Raw genomic sequence first — 17,610 nt, forward strand, 5'->3', positions numbered from 1 at the left:
GCAACAAAAACCTACTTCTTATAACCAAAGCCAAAAACTCTGCTGGAGAAGCTCTTTTCTCCTGCAACATAGCCAGGTTATGGAACACCCCCCCCCCAATAACCACACTAACATCAGGCACTCTCTTCAAAACTGCTCTAAAAACCCACCTCAAAGGACACTGGTTATGTATTCTAACTAAAAATCCCACCCACTGTTTTCCCTCCTGTTAGTTGCCCTCTTCTAGCCACCCTGCCTTCCACTTTTTAAACATTGCTATCGCTTCTCTGCAGGCAATGACTTCACCTCCTCCCTCCTCACTACTACTCAATCTCTCATACCTTCCTCTAACGTTCCCAGCTACCTACACCTCATCTCTACTTATAATACAACATCAACCACCTGACTTCTGCCCTAATTTTCAATATCACTTCCTCCATCTCCTTGTCACCTCTCTACTGCTGCCTCTTCCAGACTAATTCCCTTAGCTCTTCCCTGGTTCACTCTACCAACTGGATTAACAGCTGCTTTATATACTGTTTCAGATTATATGTTTATCTGCCAGCTCAATGAATATATTCTAATCTGACTTAACACCATCTACTTTCCAGTTGTAGTTTTACCAATGACTACTATGTGACATTGTATTTGTATACAAAATGCTATTGACTGTACAATTGACTATTAATGTTATCTATTGCTCTGCTTGTAATTTGTTATGTCTACGTTGAGATTGCTTCCACTATCACTACTATTTGTATGTTCATTTGATCTTCATGTTCTTTGTTACTATTTTTTGCTGTGGAGCTTTTCTCCCCAGGCCTCCACTGAAAAAGGACCTATACCCAGTCTGAATTTCCCAGTAAACAAATGTAAAATAAAATAAAAAATAAATTATTTTTTTATTTTGTTAAGTTTTGTTGACTGTGTTAGTCCCACTAGGACAGCAGCCTGTCTTCAGATTTTCAGGGTAAACCTGAGATGGTAGTCATACTGATTAGGGGAAATTTGGCTAGAACATTGGGGAACTTTTTCTACTCTTTTAATGTAGGTGGGGTTACAAGGCTGCTACAAAAAGAGAAGGAGAAAAAGAAATGTTTCTGAAAATGGATCTGCTGGGATTCCAAAAGGAAATGCTGCTGATAGTACAAATACTGTACATCAAGATTTGCCATAAGCAGGTCATTTTTCTTCGAGTAATGGCAAAGTCTTGCAGCATTTAATCAAGAAGAAATAATATACTGTTGAAATGGCTTTGTCATGATTAGCAGCAGCAAAACATTGCTTTCCAGTTAAGGAAAGTGATAAGACACTTTTCAGTGATGCACAGGAAGATGGAAGTGACAAGCAGCATGTTCAGGGTATTCTTCTTGGGATTTCAAAGTGTTTGCAAGCACTGGCAGCTGTTGATCAAATAATGAGGTGATATCTGTGTCAGAAATAATTTAGAAATGCCTAAAGAAATGCTGCAGTGGTGGCTGTGTAAATGTGAAAAAAAAACCAATACTGCTGAGTAGAGGGAAATAAACTAATCAGTGGTGTAAATAATGGCTAAAACAGGCAGAGCCATCAACGATATTTGGGATAAAATCATTGCTTCCTTACATTTCTCAGTAACAGATATTAGGGCTTTTAATCCATCTAGGGTTGGAGCCATTTTGTGAAGTGATTTTTTAAAAAATCTCTTTAGCACAAAATTTCCTATTTGATAAAAACATATTTTGTTCTCTTTGGAAAGACTACATGGTATCAAACAGAACTACAAAAGTGACTAAACTAGCATTCAGGAACTTTCTTAATGAAAGTTTTAGAATGTTTGTTATTAATGAAATATTAGATTATAGAATGCTTTGGAATGGAAAAGGAAAGGCTTTATTAGATGCGGATAAAGGGAAAATAAAACATCTTTCTAGTGTGGAAACTATTAATGGTAGAAAGATTTTGATTAAGCAAATACTCTTACCTATAGGAAGCCAATCTTCTAATTGTGAATGTATGCAAATTGTAAATGTTTAGTATGACATTTTTTTATATTATATAAGTAACTGTAAGTGCTGGTGTACTAATTTCCAACTGTGTAGTTTCATATAAGTAATCCAATTGTATAAATGTGTAATCAAGTCATAAATGTGGAGCTTTTCTTCCCAGGCCTCTGCTGAAGACAGGTTATGTAACCCAAATGGACCATCCCGGTAAACAAATGTAAAATAATAAAATAATAAATATTGGGGTCAACCAAAAACATGTTTTTTTTCTGGTGCAGACAAATATTGAATTCAGTCATGTCCAAAAAGGTGGTGTGTTTACTGTAGAGAGCTAGGACATTAAATAAAAACTGTAAGATCATGTGCAAGAAATATGACAAAGATTGGCATTGCTAGTTTAATTATGAGCATTTGTCACATGAAACAGTAAGAGAAAATGTGGGTGTTATTTTAGAAAATGTAACTAATGTTGGTGAGGAAGTAAAAGAAGGCTGACACAAGGGTATGAGAAAGAAAAGATAAAGCTAAATAAGAAAAGAACTGCAAAAAGAGATAACTTTTTAAAATGTAAATAGTATTAAGAATGAGGTGAAGTGATTATTAGTATGAAATTGGTGTTTGGGCCAGTCATTCTGACATTATCTATTCAGAGGATTTTAGGTTACTAAAGAAAAATAATAAAAAGATCAAATGGGTCGCTCATAGGCTAATAGGTAGTTATTAAGCATGCAGTCCAAGAGATCATTGAGAAGCCTGAATTACCAATTGCCTCAAAGCATTAATTCATTAAATGACTTGTTCAAAGTCACACCGTTTCAAATAAAGGTGAAAAACTTCAGACCTGTACCCTTGGCACAGGAAGCAGTCTATGTGGCATAGTGTGGAGTTTTGAAAAAAACAGCTATAGCTATTTTGGTTCAAAATGAAAAACAAAATGCTAGATATTATTACTGTTATGTCAGGTAGGTGTGTTATGTGTGCCCTTAGCTTCAAGAATAAGGTATATTTTTATGTGATGATGTAAAGTACTGTCAGCTATGCCAGAAGAAGTAGGGCAGTGGTGTAACTTATGAGGCATGGCTAGATGAAATTCTGTAAAAAATTATATGTCATTTGTATAGCAAACTGATTTGTACAGATGCTTGTGTTGAAAAATATATTTGTAAAGCTGCTTGTGTTAAAAATATACCAACAGAGTGCCCTGCTGGACAGAAAAAGAAATATATGTACAATATTGTAACTGTTTAAATGTATATGTTTAACAGCGGATACTGGAAGAAAAGAGGTTAATCTCAAACTTTAAAAATAGTTTGAAATTAAATTACCTGGCTTAGGCCATAAATATTGTATCTTACAGTTCTCAATGCAGCCAGAGACAAAAGGTCTGTACTAGGAAGCTTTCTGCATTGTCTTTGGGGTAAAATAATTGCTATTCTGCAAGGGTGCAGACTTGCAATTGTTTTACGACTTGCAGGAGCTGCAGCAGCTCTTAGCAAATCTGTGTGTGTGTGTGTGTGTGTGTGTGTGTGTGTGTGTGTGTGTGTGTGTGTGTGTGTGTGTGTTATTGACACATCCCCGGACTAATGGTCTTGTCGAGAGGTTAAACTCTCCACTAAAGGTCATCTTATGGACATTTGCAGACCAGTGTAAGAAAAAGTGGGACAAATATTTGCCCCATCCACTGTTTGCATACAGACAGTATCCCAGGAATCCACAGTTTTTTCACCCATTGAGTTGCTGTATGGGGATCAGTTGAGGGGACCTTTTGATTTGATTCATGATGAGTTGGAGGGTGAATGTGAGTCCCACAAGAAGTCTTTGTGGCATGTGTTCTGAACCTCAGGACAAGACTTAGGGAGCTCATGGGCTTGGCCCAGGAGAACCTGGCAGAAGTCCAACAGCAGAAAAGAGTCTGGTATGACAGGAATGTTTGAGCTCGAGAGTATGATGTGGGATTATGGTTCTCATTCCTGTCAGACATGATAAACTGCAGACAGCTTGGGAGGAAACATTCGAAGTATAAGGAAGGTCAGTGATGTTAACTACATGGTAGAACTGCTAGGCAGGAGGCAGAAGCACAAATTGTACCATGTTAACAGGATGAGACTTTGCCATGATAGGAAGGCCCTGGTGCTGAGTATTTTCAGTAGGAGGCAGGAGGAATCTGAGGGGGGTATATGGCTATAGAGAGCCAGCTAGCAAAATGGAAAGTTACTATGGTGGAGCCTAGGGTTGCAGGCATATGATATGACAGTGCAGCACTGTAGTGGGGTCAGCCATGCCAAGGCAGATGGGATCTCAACACAGGGTATGGGTTAATGTATTTCCAGGGTCACTTGAAAAACTAGCTTGATACTTCAAAGGGGGAGATGTGATGATGTGAGATACTGTCAGCTATGCCAGGAGAATTAGGGAAGTAGATGTGTAACATATGCCAGCACAGCTAACTGGAGTTTTGTAAAGAATTATATGTCACTGATTTGTACTGATGATTGTGTTGAAAATTGTGTTTGTTAAGCTGCTCGTGTTAAAAATGTACAAACAGCGTGCCCTGCTGGACGGAAAAAGAAATATATATGCATTATTGTAATTGTTTAAATGTATATGTTTTAACAGAGGATACTGAAAGAGAAGAGGTTAATCTCAAATTTTGAAAATAGCCTGAAATTAAATTATCTGGCTTAAGCCATAAAGATTGTATCTACAGTTCTCAATGCAGCCAGAGACAAAAAGTCTGTACTAGGAAGCTTTCTGAATTGTCTTTGGAGTGAACTAATTGCTATTATGGAAGGGTGCAGGTTTGAAATTGTTTTATCACTTCCAGAAGCACCAGCAGATCTTAGCAAGGCTCTCTGTGTGTGTGTGTGTGTGTGTGTGTGTGTGTGTGTGTGTGTGTGTGTGTGTGTGTATGTGTGTGTGTGTATGTGTGTGTGTGTGTATATTATTGACACATATGTGCTAAATTCTGACAGCTTCTAGCCAAGGGGGGGTAGCATGGGAACCAGAAGTCAGATGATCAGATGTGTGTGATGTCATTCTGTAATCCATCACTAAAAATGATATTTTAATACTAGGTGAGACTGAAGTCTCATTGCACTATGTTTTTCTAACCTGACAAAGAATAATCTCTCACATACCTCATCTTCCCTTGCTCTAGTAAGTAACAAAGGAATAATAATTATTTAGATCAGTCAAGAAAATATAGTGATATTAGTTTTTTCTGCAGCTGTGTGAATCTGTCCACCTGTGTTATTTTTAATATTTCCTGTGACTGAAACTCTGATGTTACTGCTGCAGTCTTGACATGGTTTATGTGTTTTTCTTTCAGCAGACATCTCAGGGACATTCTCTATTAAGTACAAAGCCACCAGCTTAATTTCAAAGTTAAATGATTACAAAAAACATTTACCACCTGTTTTCTAAGCTCTAATGAACTCTAACAGAGTCAAACTGTTCTTCCCAGCTAAACAGCAGAATATATGAAACTATTACAACACTTTTCAGTTAGCAGTATACTAAAATAAACATTAATAGACAAAAAATAGCATACCAGTACAGTAGATTACAGACAGTAATCAACTATGTTTTAAATATTAAGTTGTATTAGAAGTGAGTGGGTGAATTAAGTGCTACTTTTTCTGATCTTTCACCAACATCATTAATTATTTTACATCCATCCCCACTCTAAACCCTTTTTCCTGTTTTTTTTTTCACCCATGCCTCTTCTGATCTCTTTTCCTTCATTTCTCTCCAGCTCTCTTTTCTCTTTTGCCTCATATCCCAGTTCTCACCTCACTCAACATAGTCTCCTGAAGCCTGGGACTCCCCTCCCCTTTTTCAGTCACTCACTGCTCCTTCTTTACCTTTTTAACCTTACCATATCTTCTTTCTTCACCTCTCTCTTACTACACCCCCCTTTTTTTTCTCACTCTACCTCTACATTACCTATCTTTTACCTTCCTATTTTTCTACCTTTCATACCCAGCTTATATCCGTCTACCATATTATCTACTTTAAATTCTGTTTTTACTCTATTTCTTTTCTTCTTCTTCTTCTATCACCTCATCTCTTAACTCCTTACCATAAACTAATTAGCATATTCTACTTCCCATGTCTACTGTAATACATCAAAGCAACAATATCTTCTTGTGTACAATATCTGCCACTCTGCACAATGCTGAACCTCAATATCATACCCACAAAAGACTCCTGCATAAAACTGAATACAGATAATTACTAATTTGTGTATATAATGGTTATTTTAAATTGCTAACTTTTGACATTTTAAAATTCTCATGAAATCTATAAAATGTTGCCTGTTGTAATATTCTGAATGACTTGTTTTTTTTTTTTTTTTTTTATAATGGCGCTTTTCTGCCCAGGTCTCTGCTGAAAATGCTCTGTTTGCCCAGTTGGACTTTCCTGGTTACCATATATCAAATAAATAAAAATAAAAAATAAAAAATGATGCATTATGGGTTAAATTATGGGACGATGAAAGTTTTATTAAGGAAGAAAGAGGATTAAAGTAACATACAATTCAAATACCTAGTATAATGGAGGTTTTCATAAAGAACTGCCATTATTGAGATGAGACCATACTTCTATATGTCCTTTTCATGGCTTTTTATGACTCATAGGAGCAATAATAAGTAGTGAACAATGAAAAGAATAGCAAAGAATATCTAAGTCTTAAAATGGATTTCTGGAAGAATAACATAATATAAAATGTTATTTTAAGTACTTATGAGAAGAAAGATTTAATAATTGTGGAAATAGAAATACATAAGAAAAATCTGAAAAAAATGTTATTTAACGCTCATTAAATGGTAAGTGTGAAGAGGTTAATCCCATTCTAAGAAAAAAATGAAGGTTCAGGAAGGGAAAAGAATCATACTGTGGACAGAAACTGGTTTATTTATGATCAGTGAAATGTCATGAAAACAGTAGTAAATTATGTTCAGAAAATGAAACATACTGGACAAAAAGAAAGGTAAATTGGGAGTAAAGACATTTCCTAGGATGTAGCTATACAGATGCCTATGGATGTAAGTATGAGGTAACTGCTTAGTGTTTTATAAAAACTAATGTTAATAATGCTCCAGGTCCAAATGATTTTGGTTATCACTGGAGAAACAGAAGATAGTATTGTTGAAAATTCTAAATAAATGGTTACAATATGAGGTAAGAGATCAACAATCTATGTAAAGAGGTTATACAATTTATTTTCAAAACAGAGGAAAGAGAAGGAGAGAATATTAAGAATTCATGACCATTAACATTAAGTAAACTCGGGTATAAATTTTGCAAAACATGATGAAAAAAGCAATGTATTATGTGATAGATGAAAGAATATTTTGAATAGTGGGGGAACAAATAATGGAATTATTGATTTTGTTCAGTGAAATAATTTTGTAACTAGGGGAACAGCTGAATGTAACATGGTGGTATGTGATGTAGAAAAACTCGTGAAAGTATAATGCATGACAGTAGGTGGAAATACTGAAGCATATGTTTGGAAGAAAGAATAGTTATTAATTATTTCTATATAATTGTGCTGTTACTTTTGGATAGAATCACATTAGACAACCTCGACAGAGTGCTGCTCGCTATATTTTTATCTGTGACTGCATAACTGTCTTAAGGTTTCTTCTAACAGATGTTTTTCCAATTGGCTCAGTATCTGCATATACTAGTAGTTTGTTCAAGACATATTTTGCTGCATACAGTAGCTATTTGCTCAGTTTATTTTTTGTAATCTTTATAATATATCTTTACCATCTCAAAGTGCTTACTCCTCTCTGTACTCTTCTTTTCTAAACCTAACACCACTCTTGGGTATTCAACTGCGGTACCACCTTTATCATTCTTAAAAGAAAAGCGCAGTCCGGGTCTGAACTGTCTGCAAACAGCTAAAGTTAACTTTGAGTATGTGTCTACCTCTTTGAGCCAATATTCATTTTCCCCTGGAGAGCACTCTGCTTTGGCTTGTAAGCAGCCCCCCCACCACACACACACACACACACACATATCTTCCAGTTTCTCTCTTATACCCTTCTGATAGCAGACAGTATCCATAATCTGATCAATACTGTGTGTTTGTTAATTTAAACTGAGACCACAGTGGCCTACTGATACAAGGTTATCCTGTTTTTCCACCTGAAAATGGTTAAGAAATGACTTACAGTTTCAGAGCAGTCCTTGGTCAATTGTGATTGTTTCTCAAACACCAACTTGTCTTTGCTTTGGCTCATTAGCAGCAGTACAAAGAACTGCCTGCTCACACCCTTGTTTTCCCCTCCCCCTTCCCTGTTTATTACCTTAAGACAATCCCAAAGTTAATAAATATTAACTGTGGCAGGCACCATTTTATAAAACTACAATCACCCTTGTCACTACCATATGTTCATTCATCAATTAACTGTGTTACCTGATTGTTTCCAGCCACCTCATAAGAGCAACTAACAGGGTCTCTATCCGCTTCGCTCCCCACCCTGCCCCCTATTCCCTCCCGCCCCCAGTGGTCCCACCTTTATTACACTCACAAACCGCTCCCATCTTTCCAGTAGCCAACCACAGCACTAACCCAACACTACCTCCTCCATCTTCCCACTACTATCGCACCTCCTCAACTAACATGTACAAGCATACCTTACCTATGCTCACTGCATGCACTCTCCTTGCATATCTTACATCCTACCAAAGCTCTATCATTCCCACACTCAACCACTACCATTGTACTACTACTCACACCACCACTCATGTCTCACCCTCACTCAGCTCCCCTCCCACCAACTCAAGAACCATCCCTATGCACCCCCCACATATTCTACCAACTATATTTCTCAAACATAAAGCATTGCTACAACTTAACATAGTAACCCTCCCACCATACCTATTACCCAAAGAGCACAATCATAAAGTTTCCCTTATAAACAAACACATCCAAAAACTGAGAAAACTAATAACCTCATGCATATCAAAACTAGCCCTAAGTGGAGATATCCACCCCAACCCTGGCCCTACTGTCTCCAACCCCAAATCCTCATAATCAGACTAGAAACCACAACTTCTCCCATATTACAAACAATAGAAAGCCAAATGACTTCCTTCTACTAAGCCTAAATATTAGAAGTATATCCAACAAAGTCCATGAACTCCATGCCACCATAGACTTGTACTCCCCAGATATAGTCATCCTGACAGAAACCTGGCTAAAACTTCACATTACCAGTGAGGAAATACTCCCTACAGGTTATGGCATACTAACAGTAGACCGGCTAAACAAGAAAGGAGGCAGTGTAGCTATAATATTTAAACAGCATTTAAACATCCAGATCTTAAAATCATCAGCTCCACAAATAGGCAATGAAGAAATAATATATACCAACCTCAAAATAAACCAAAACAAAACCATCAACATAATTGGATGCTACTTCCCACCTGGCCAAAACATCCCTCCACTAGAAAACCTCCTCAGCTGGTCTACCCACCATCTCCCCCAATAAACTATAATTTTAGGTGATTTCAATATTGACTGGCAATCCTGTTCTAGCAACCATCCGGCCCATCATGTAAACTTTCATGGCTTCACCCAACTAGTCCAGTTGCCAGCCAGGATAAATAAAAATTCCAGCAAGCACACTACCCTGGATTGGATACTAGTCAGTAAGAGCCCCCAGTCATATATAACAGGCTGCTTATCAGATAGCCTCAGTGATCACTCCCCAACATTCCTACTGAAAAAATACTTATACCAAGCTAAACCTGTCATCTACCATCAGATACGTAAAAAAATAAACTTTAACCCACTCACATTCATCTCATCCCTCAAAGAATGTAACTGGCATCCTCTAAAGTACCTCAGTCTTGATGACGCAGTTGAATTTTTTAATACTACCTTCCTGAGCATCCTTAATTACCGTGCCCCCATAAGACTTGCCAGAATCAAAGCACAACCCTCCCCATGGCTACAGAAAACCACTAAGTCAGAAATGAAAAACAGGGGTAAAGCCTGGGAGCACTGGCACAAGACCCCCTCAACTAGACAGAAATTTCTAGAACTACACAATAGAGTCAAAACGCTAATAAAACAGGACAAATTCGAATACTACCAGTCTGCCCTAGACTCCTCCAAACACAGCCCCAAACAATTCTGGTCCTCCATAAACTCCATCCTCCACCCAGGTAAAGTCAGTACCCCTCCTTCTAGCATCCCTCACTCCTCAGAAAATATTGCTACCTCATTCAAAACACACTTCACACAAACCATACTATCACTAGCTAAACAACACAACCCCCTCCCCTCCAACCCACACCTTCAACTACTAATCTCCCCACTGCCTTCTGTTTTTCTCCTGTACCTACCTTCAACATAAAAAACTCTTAACTAAACTTAAACCCACCAAATTAGCAACAAACAGCCTCCCAAGTGAATACCTACAAATCGCAGCTGATGCTCTGGCCTACCCAGTATCCATATTGATTAACCAATCTCTGTCAGCAAGTTATGTTCCCATACTGTGGAAAGTATCACATATAACTCCCCTCCACAAAGGTGGACCCTCCACAGAACTAACCAATTACCGTCCCATAGCTATTCTCTCTCCACTCTCCAAAATACTAGAGAGATGCATACACTCTCAGGTCTCAGACTACCTCCTTACTAACAACCTCCTTTCCAATACTCAGCATGGTTTCCAACCAAACCATAGCACCACCACTGCCTTACTCTCCTTTACTAACACTATCCTTCAGCATAAAAACAATGGCTATCTCTCCTCTGTTACTTTCCTAGACCTATCTAAAGCATTTGACATGGTCCCACACAAACAACTTATCTCTGTCCTCAATAACCTATCCTTCTCACAATCAGTCACCAACTGGTTTCAGAGTTACCTGTCTGACCGCCAACAATCCGTTGTATGGCAGAATAACATATCTCCCCAACTGCCTGTCTCCATACGGGTTCCCCAAGGATCCATCCTTGGACCCCTACTCTTCTCTGTTTTCACAAATAATCTAGCCTCTGCCACCACACATGGCACACTCATACAATAAGCAGACGACTCGACCATCATCTGCTCAGCCCAGTCCCTACCCAAACTGCAAAAAGTCACACAGGAAGCCTTTTCCTCTGTTGAAACTTAGTTATCCGATGCCCAATTAATACTCAACCCAAACAAAACTAAACTACTCATCTTCCAACCCGCCAAACATACTCAAAACAACTCTCATTTTAACATCACAGCAAAAGACAACACCACTATATACCCAACTGAACACACCAAATTGCTAGGAGTGGAAATAGACAATAAACTAAAATTTGACATTCAGATATCCATGACCATAAAAAAAGTCCACAAAAAACTAGGAGCGTTATACAGAAATAAGCATCTTCTCACCAAAGCAGCAAAGATTTCAATAGCAAATTCCCACCTTATCTCCACCCTACTTTATGCCTCTCCAATACCAACCTAAGGCAATGCGATCTAAACAAGCTAGAGACCTGCTACAATAAAATTGCCAAATTCGCCACAGGGGCATCCTACCATAGTCACCGCTGTCTCTCACTTGGTGAACTCGGCTAGCTTGAACTCCATCACCTCCTTCAATGGTATCAACTCTCACTCGCCCACAAACTAGTAAACCATCCACTAAATGTCCCATCCCTCCAGAATCTACTCCAATCCTATCGCACCACCAGACCACTAAGATCCAGCAACAAAAATCACTTGCAGATCACTAAAGCCAATAACTCTGCTGGTGAAGCACTATTCTCTTGCACCATAGCCAAATTATGGAGCTCCCTCCCACCCACAATTACCTCCATACCATCATGCACCCACTTCAAAACTTTACTAAAAGCGCACCTAAAAACATGCTGGCTATGCCCTTGCAACTCCCACTCTAATATCACCTACCCCATCCAACCACTACCTTTCTTTCCACTCCACTAACTACTTTGATTATAGCAAGCTCAGATGCTCATAAGCCTAGTACTTATACAGCAGGAACTTTTTATTTTAACATTTGTTAAGTCTGTTATGTACTTCACAGATAAAGATTCTAGTTGTCTACTGATGTACTATGTTCTTCATCTGTAAATATGTTGTAAGCAATTGCTATGTAAATTGTTAATCACTATGTAATCCAATGTAACTACTGTCTGTTTATTTTAACTGTGGAGCTTTTCTCCCCGGGCCTCCGCTGAAAATGGACCTACATCCAGTCGGACACTCCCGGTCAACAAATATAAATAAATAAATAAATAGTTAGCTTATTAGAATCAGCTTCTTTAGTTATTTGTACAAAGTTATGGTTAATTATTGGTTAAGTGAAACTGTTACCATAAAAAGAGCGGTAAAGTAAATGGATTATTTGCATTGATTATGTAGGTAAGGGGAATACAGTGGGAAGATAAACAAGGTATTAGAATACCTATTTTATGGTATATGTGGATGACTTGATATTTGTGTTCAAAAAGTTCTTATTGTTTTAGGAAAGGAGTTGAAGGCTAGAACCTAATAAATAGCAGAGTAATGTTTTAGAAATAATAAGATTGTGAGTGGCATTTATTTTTTTTTTCTGAAAGAGAAATAAGTGTTATTGGTGCAAAGCCTGGTAAAAATGGAGATTGTTAATAGAATGTTGAAGGATAAATTAAAGGAAGTTGATAGACGTAATGTCCAAAATGTATATCTGATGCATTTTATATACTGAAAAAAGTTAGATCATATCTGTATTGCATATAGATTCATGATGAGTATGGAAAAAGCTGTTGAAGATTTTTAGAACAATATGTGGGTCAAAGCTAAATGCAAAAAATATAAGAATGTTATACTGCTATAAAAAGATAGAGGTTTTGGTTTAAAAAATCATATTGTTCAGTAAGTTTTTTTGAGAAAATATGCAGAGTTTTCAAATACTGTGGAGTTAGAATAAAAGGAAAGAAGTGGATGGCAGGAAATTGAAATGTATGCCAACAAAATTAGGATGCAGTAAATGTAGTCTAACAGTATAAATACAAACTGAAAAAATTGTATGAGTAAATAATGGAGAGCTTTTATTATATTATATTATATTAAAGTGTGGAATAAGTATGATGAAAATGAAAAAAAAAGCTATAAAGGGGAAACAAGAAAGAATTAAATATGGTCAAATAATTAACATACGTTTTTTTGTGGAGATTGATGTTAATGAAATTACCTATAAAAGGTGTGGCTTTGTTAAAATGGGATATAATTCAAATGATTTGAAAAAATCCAGCTGTATATATGATTTTCACTAGTTCGTTCATCTAGCACTCATTGTTGGTCATAGATCAGATGTTTGACACCCTCAACTCTACACGTAAATAACAAAAAAAAGTCAGCTCCCCTGGTCTAATGCTTCATGCCAGGACCCACTTCCTATCCTCACTTGAAGAGCAAAGAAAAGATGTGAAGAACTGTTATTTAATAAATTGTGGAATAGGTATGGGATTATACATAAAATGACAGGATGGTTATGGGCAAAAGATTGGGGAGAGTGATGGATATGTCTGCTTTACGATTATGTTTTAGTCATAACTTTATATAATATACTTGATCCCATAGTATTAGTGTAATACTGCATGTGTATGATAATCAGGTATACCAATAACCCCCCCATGCATTTGGATAAATATTAGGGATCTTTTGCATTTGTCATAACTACCATCAAGTCAAGCAGGTGAGACCTCAATTTGATGTCTCACCTTGAAGAATGGATGAGTTGTAATGCAAGCGTATAGCTAGATCTAAGTGTCCTTGCATTTATTGTTCTAAGGAGAAGATTTTAAAGATGTGGGTTATTACAGCATTCTATGAGGTTGAATTATAATTTTGAGACATGTTGAGTAAAGGTTTATAAAGAACATACAGTGATGACTTGCGACAAAGGGCTTATTTGAAAAAGTGGCAATTTTATGGCAAGTAACTTCCAATTTAATAAAACAGGCTGCTGTAAAGTTAGTTAGTATGGGAGTGAATGTTAAGAAAGTGACTGTTTCTTGGCAGACAGGATGCGCACTAGCAAGTTCTGTCCTTTGGTGTAAGCCCACTTAAAGGAATATGCTATATGGAGAAGTTATGTTTCCCAAAAACATAACACATGCAGGCTAACCTATAAAGGATATACCACCCCCTTAACCCCTGCTTATATATTATCAAATGTCTTATGAAATTCAGAAAAAGACAGGGTACTTCCCACCTTATATGATAAATTAAATTAATACCAGGACAAACTTGTAAAAAAAGAAGTGATAATTGCTCTTTTTGGATTAATTTTGTTATTTGTGCACTCAGAGAAAGAGTTAACAGAATGCTTCATATAAAAATTATAACAAAGAAATGATAATTCCATTTTTGTTGGTGTTATTTCTTATTTGTTACACTCAAAGACATGATTGATGGAATGCATCAGTTGTGTTTGACAGCTAAGCATTCCTGTCCTACCCACATCTTAACATTTACAACAGTAGTACATGAAGACAAAAAGGAGGTGCCTATCGACTTCCTGGCTTTGTTTTCTGTGACAGTTATGCCTGATATAAAGTTGCTAACAATTTATGGTGCTTGGTTATGAAGTGTTGCATTTGAATGTCAAGTTTTTGCACCTTGCCAAAGATTAATTGCATCTAGCCTGGCTCCCTGGTGTAGGTGACAGATTCCAAAATGTGACCCAAGTGTTTGAGGTTTGGCCCCAACATTGGAGGAAACAGGCAAAAGAAGAAAAGAGTGAAGGACTGCGGCCTGCTCACCCCTTTTGGTAGAGGAGTAGGCCTTGCATGCTATTGCGGGCACAATGGGTGTTGCTAACGTCCTGCTGATGACTGAAAAGCTTCCTACTCATGCATTGCCTTGCCTCGGGAGATGAGACAGTAATGATTTGAGAGAATGATAATTGCAGAAGTGAGGAGATGACCTCTGTCATTATCTGACTGCACAGCGTTCCCCTATGCCTCATGCTGTGCTTGCTGTTAGGGCTAGGGGAAACCAAAGCAGGTAAACCTTAAACCATCCCTGATGGCTGCCTGACTCATGGGCTCTCACAGTTGTTTCTCTTCCCAGGGAGCTACAGCAAGCAAGCCGACTGGCAATGGACAAGGCAGATGATTGACAGTGTGAAAAAAATTAATTATACCCAGATGTTTTATATTCCTTAGCATCATTAATAGTGATATCTTCCAGGGTAAATTTCAATGTTCAAAGTTACTACTAAAAAGTTCTGGGTCCTAAACATGACCATTGAAGATGCTATATAAATTATACCAAAATAAGCACTTGATTGAAATCGGAAACAATAATTGCACTCCTAACATCTTGCAGAAGATTATTACACAACTTAGGTACTTGACGTGAAAAAAAAAAAGCTATTTAAACTTGTGTCAGTACTGCACACTTATACAAAACATCTTTTATTGAGTCTATTAAAGTTCACATTAATAGGCAATAAATTCAAGAAAGCACTCCTAATGTCACATCCCCCCTCACAAACCTGTAATGCAGTCAAAACAAATTTAGCACCTGGAAATGGTTAACATAATCTGATGCTTTAATAGATGAGATTTGCAGGTGAGTGCATATTAGATGCACTTCGGTTTTGCAGAAATGTAAACTGAAAATATACAAAAGAATCAGATTCAATATATGGTCTATTCAAGAGCAAGCAAATGGAAAGTAATACATCTGCAATTCTAAACTTAATAGTATAAAATAGGATTATCACCACACCATGTGCTTCTTTCCAGATATTTTGAATGTGGGCATGAAATGAAAAGTCCTTAGACACAACACCCATATCATTGTAATGCTCTGTTGAAATGATCACAATACTGTTAACTGCATATGAATATTCATTATTTCTCCCAAAATGCATACTCCTTATTTTTTTACATCAAGTTATAACACATTATGGTTGGAGAATAAACCAAGGTAGTTGTATTCAGAGAATTACTACAGTTAGAGAGAGAGAGGGTAGAGATCAGAAGAATGAAGCAAACAATGAAATTTACAGAAGGGGAAGCTTGGAGTTGGGTCTGTTCAGCTGCAGGAGACTCAGCAGAACAAGTGTAAGTCATCTGCCTATCGCAGAGCTTTGGTCCTTGACGTGCATTTTCCATATGTTTAATGTAAACAGAAAATAGAAGGGGTCCAAGGACAGATCCTTGAGGTGTACTATGCAACATTTTAATAGGTGTTGAGATGGCATATTCTGGTAAACGCATGATGTGCATTCATCAGGTAGTTAGCCAATGATTGTATACTGTGTATCTAAATGGGAAAGTCATTTAAGTGCTACAGAATGTGTTAAAATATAACCTCTACACCATCTGTTTTGTTCATTTCTCTATGGGTAAAGCCAGTGAGTGTGAACAAAACTGAAAGTACACTAATGTGATAACAGAAGTCATGTGATAGGATGTAGTCTACCAATTATCTATGTATGCATTTTCAAGAATTATGACTAAACAGTGAAACGATGGATGGAAAATAGGAAGAGAGACTAATGTCCTGCCACTGTACAAGGAAAAATAAATAAATAAAGCATGTTATTCCATAGTTGCAGAAGCTAGACCGCTAGTTCACAATCACAGAGCACAAGTAGTTTAGCTATTAATAAGTCTGAGCTGCAAGGTTCTTATAGTAGGAGGGTAACCTAGGATACAGTGAGTGTCAAAAAAATGATGGGAAACCTATTCGACTTTTGTTTTCACTGATATTGTAATATAATTCTACACTTCATTTATTAAAAATGCATGTGCAAAGTAGACATACTGACTACAGTTTCAAAGAAGATTTGCTGAGGATTATGATATGGGTAATAACTGCGCCAGATGAAATGACTGACTTAATGCCTGTCCAAAGGGCACAAGACATAACAGAAACTGAACTAGAATGTTCTGAAAAACTTTTGTATGGCTTTATTCAAAACTGATTTGTAGTTGCTTCATGCTAGGCAAACATCATGGATGGCAGAGGTGGATTTGGATTAACAAAACCTTTTCCAAAGTGCCAACATGAATATCTGTGAAATGTAAATGCTTACTTGAGTGTAAAAACATATATGTAGTAGGGCTTGCACAACATTAATATACTGGGGAGAGAAATGCATGTAAAACAAAGGTGCCACGCTGAGTAGAAAAAATGGTGCAAGATAGTCACAGTGGATGAGTAGTGTTAAGGACACGTGATTTACATGCTAGATGTCACCACTAAGACATGTCAGTGTAACAGAGTTCGTGAACACTCATGTGCACAGTTAAAGGCCAGGGTCACATGGCTGCCACCCATGGTTATTCAAATAGTCCTGTGAGGGTCAATGTCAATCAAATTCATCATATAAATGGAGAGAAAATGAGAGACAGGAATTACGGAAGGGAAGAACAGCAAGCAGAGGAAAACACATAAGAGTAACCATAAGGTACAACAGGGAGGGGTATGAGAATATTTTGCAATTTGCAAAACAGAGAAGAACAGTAGGTGGGAATGTAGTGATGAATCATTGGGGATGGGATACAGGAAGAGGGGAGGACAGAAGGAGCAGGCAAGCAAACATAAAATGCAGATAAAGTTTCATAGATTCATAAGTTGTGTACTAGATCAATGGCCCTGGAGCCTTTGCA

At 37.3% G+C, this 17,610-nt stretch overlaps 1 protein-coding gene across 1 annotated transcript in view; it reads left to right on the forward strand.

Annotated features, from left to right (window-relative positions):
• The window catches only part of LOC122801694 (cytidine monophosphate-N-acetylneuraminic acid hydroxylase-like), a 700,032-nt gene that overhangs the window by 328,299 nt on the left and 354,123 nt on the right, over positions 1–17,610 (forward strand). The window lies entirely within an intron of this gene.

The sequence above is a fragment of the Protopterus annectens genome, chromosome 5.part0 (genome assembly GCF_019279795.1).
Source record: "Protopterus annectens isolate FY-2018-M chromosome 5.part0, PAN1.0, whole genome shotgun sequence".
NCBI lineage: Eukaryota > Metazoa > Chordata > Ceratodontiformes > Protopteridae > Protopterus > Protopterus annectens.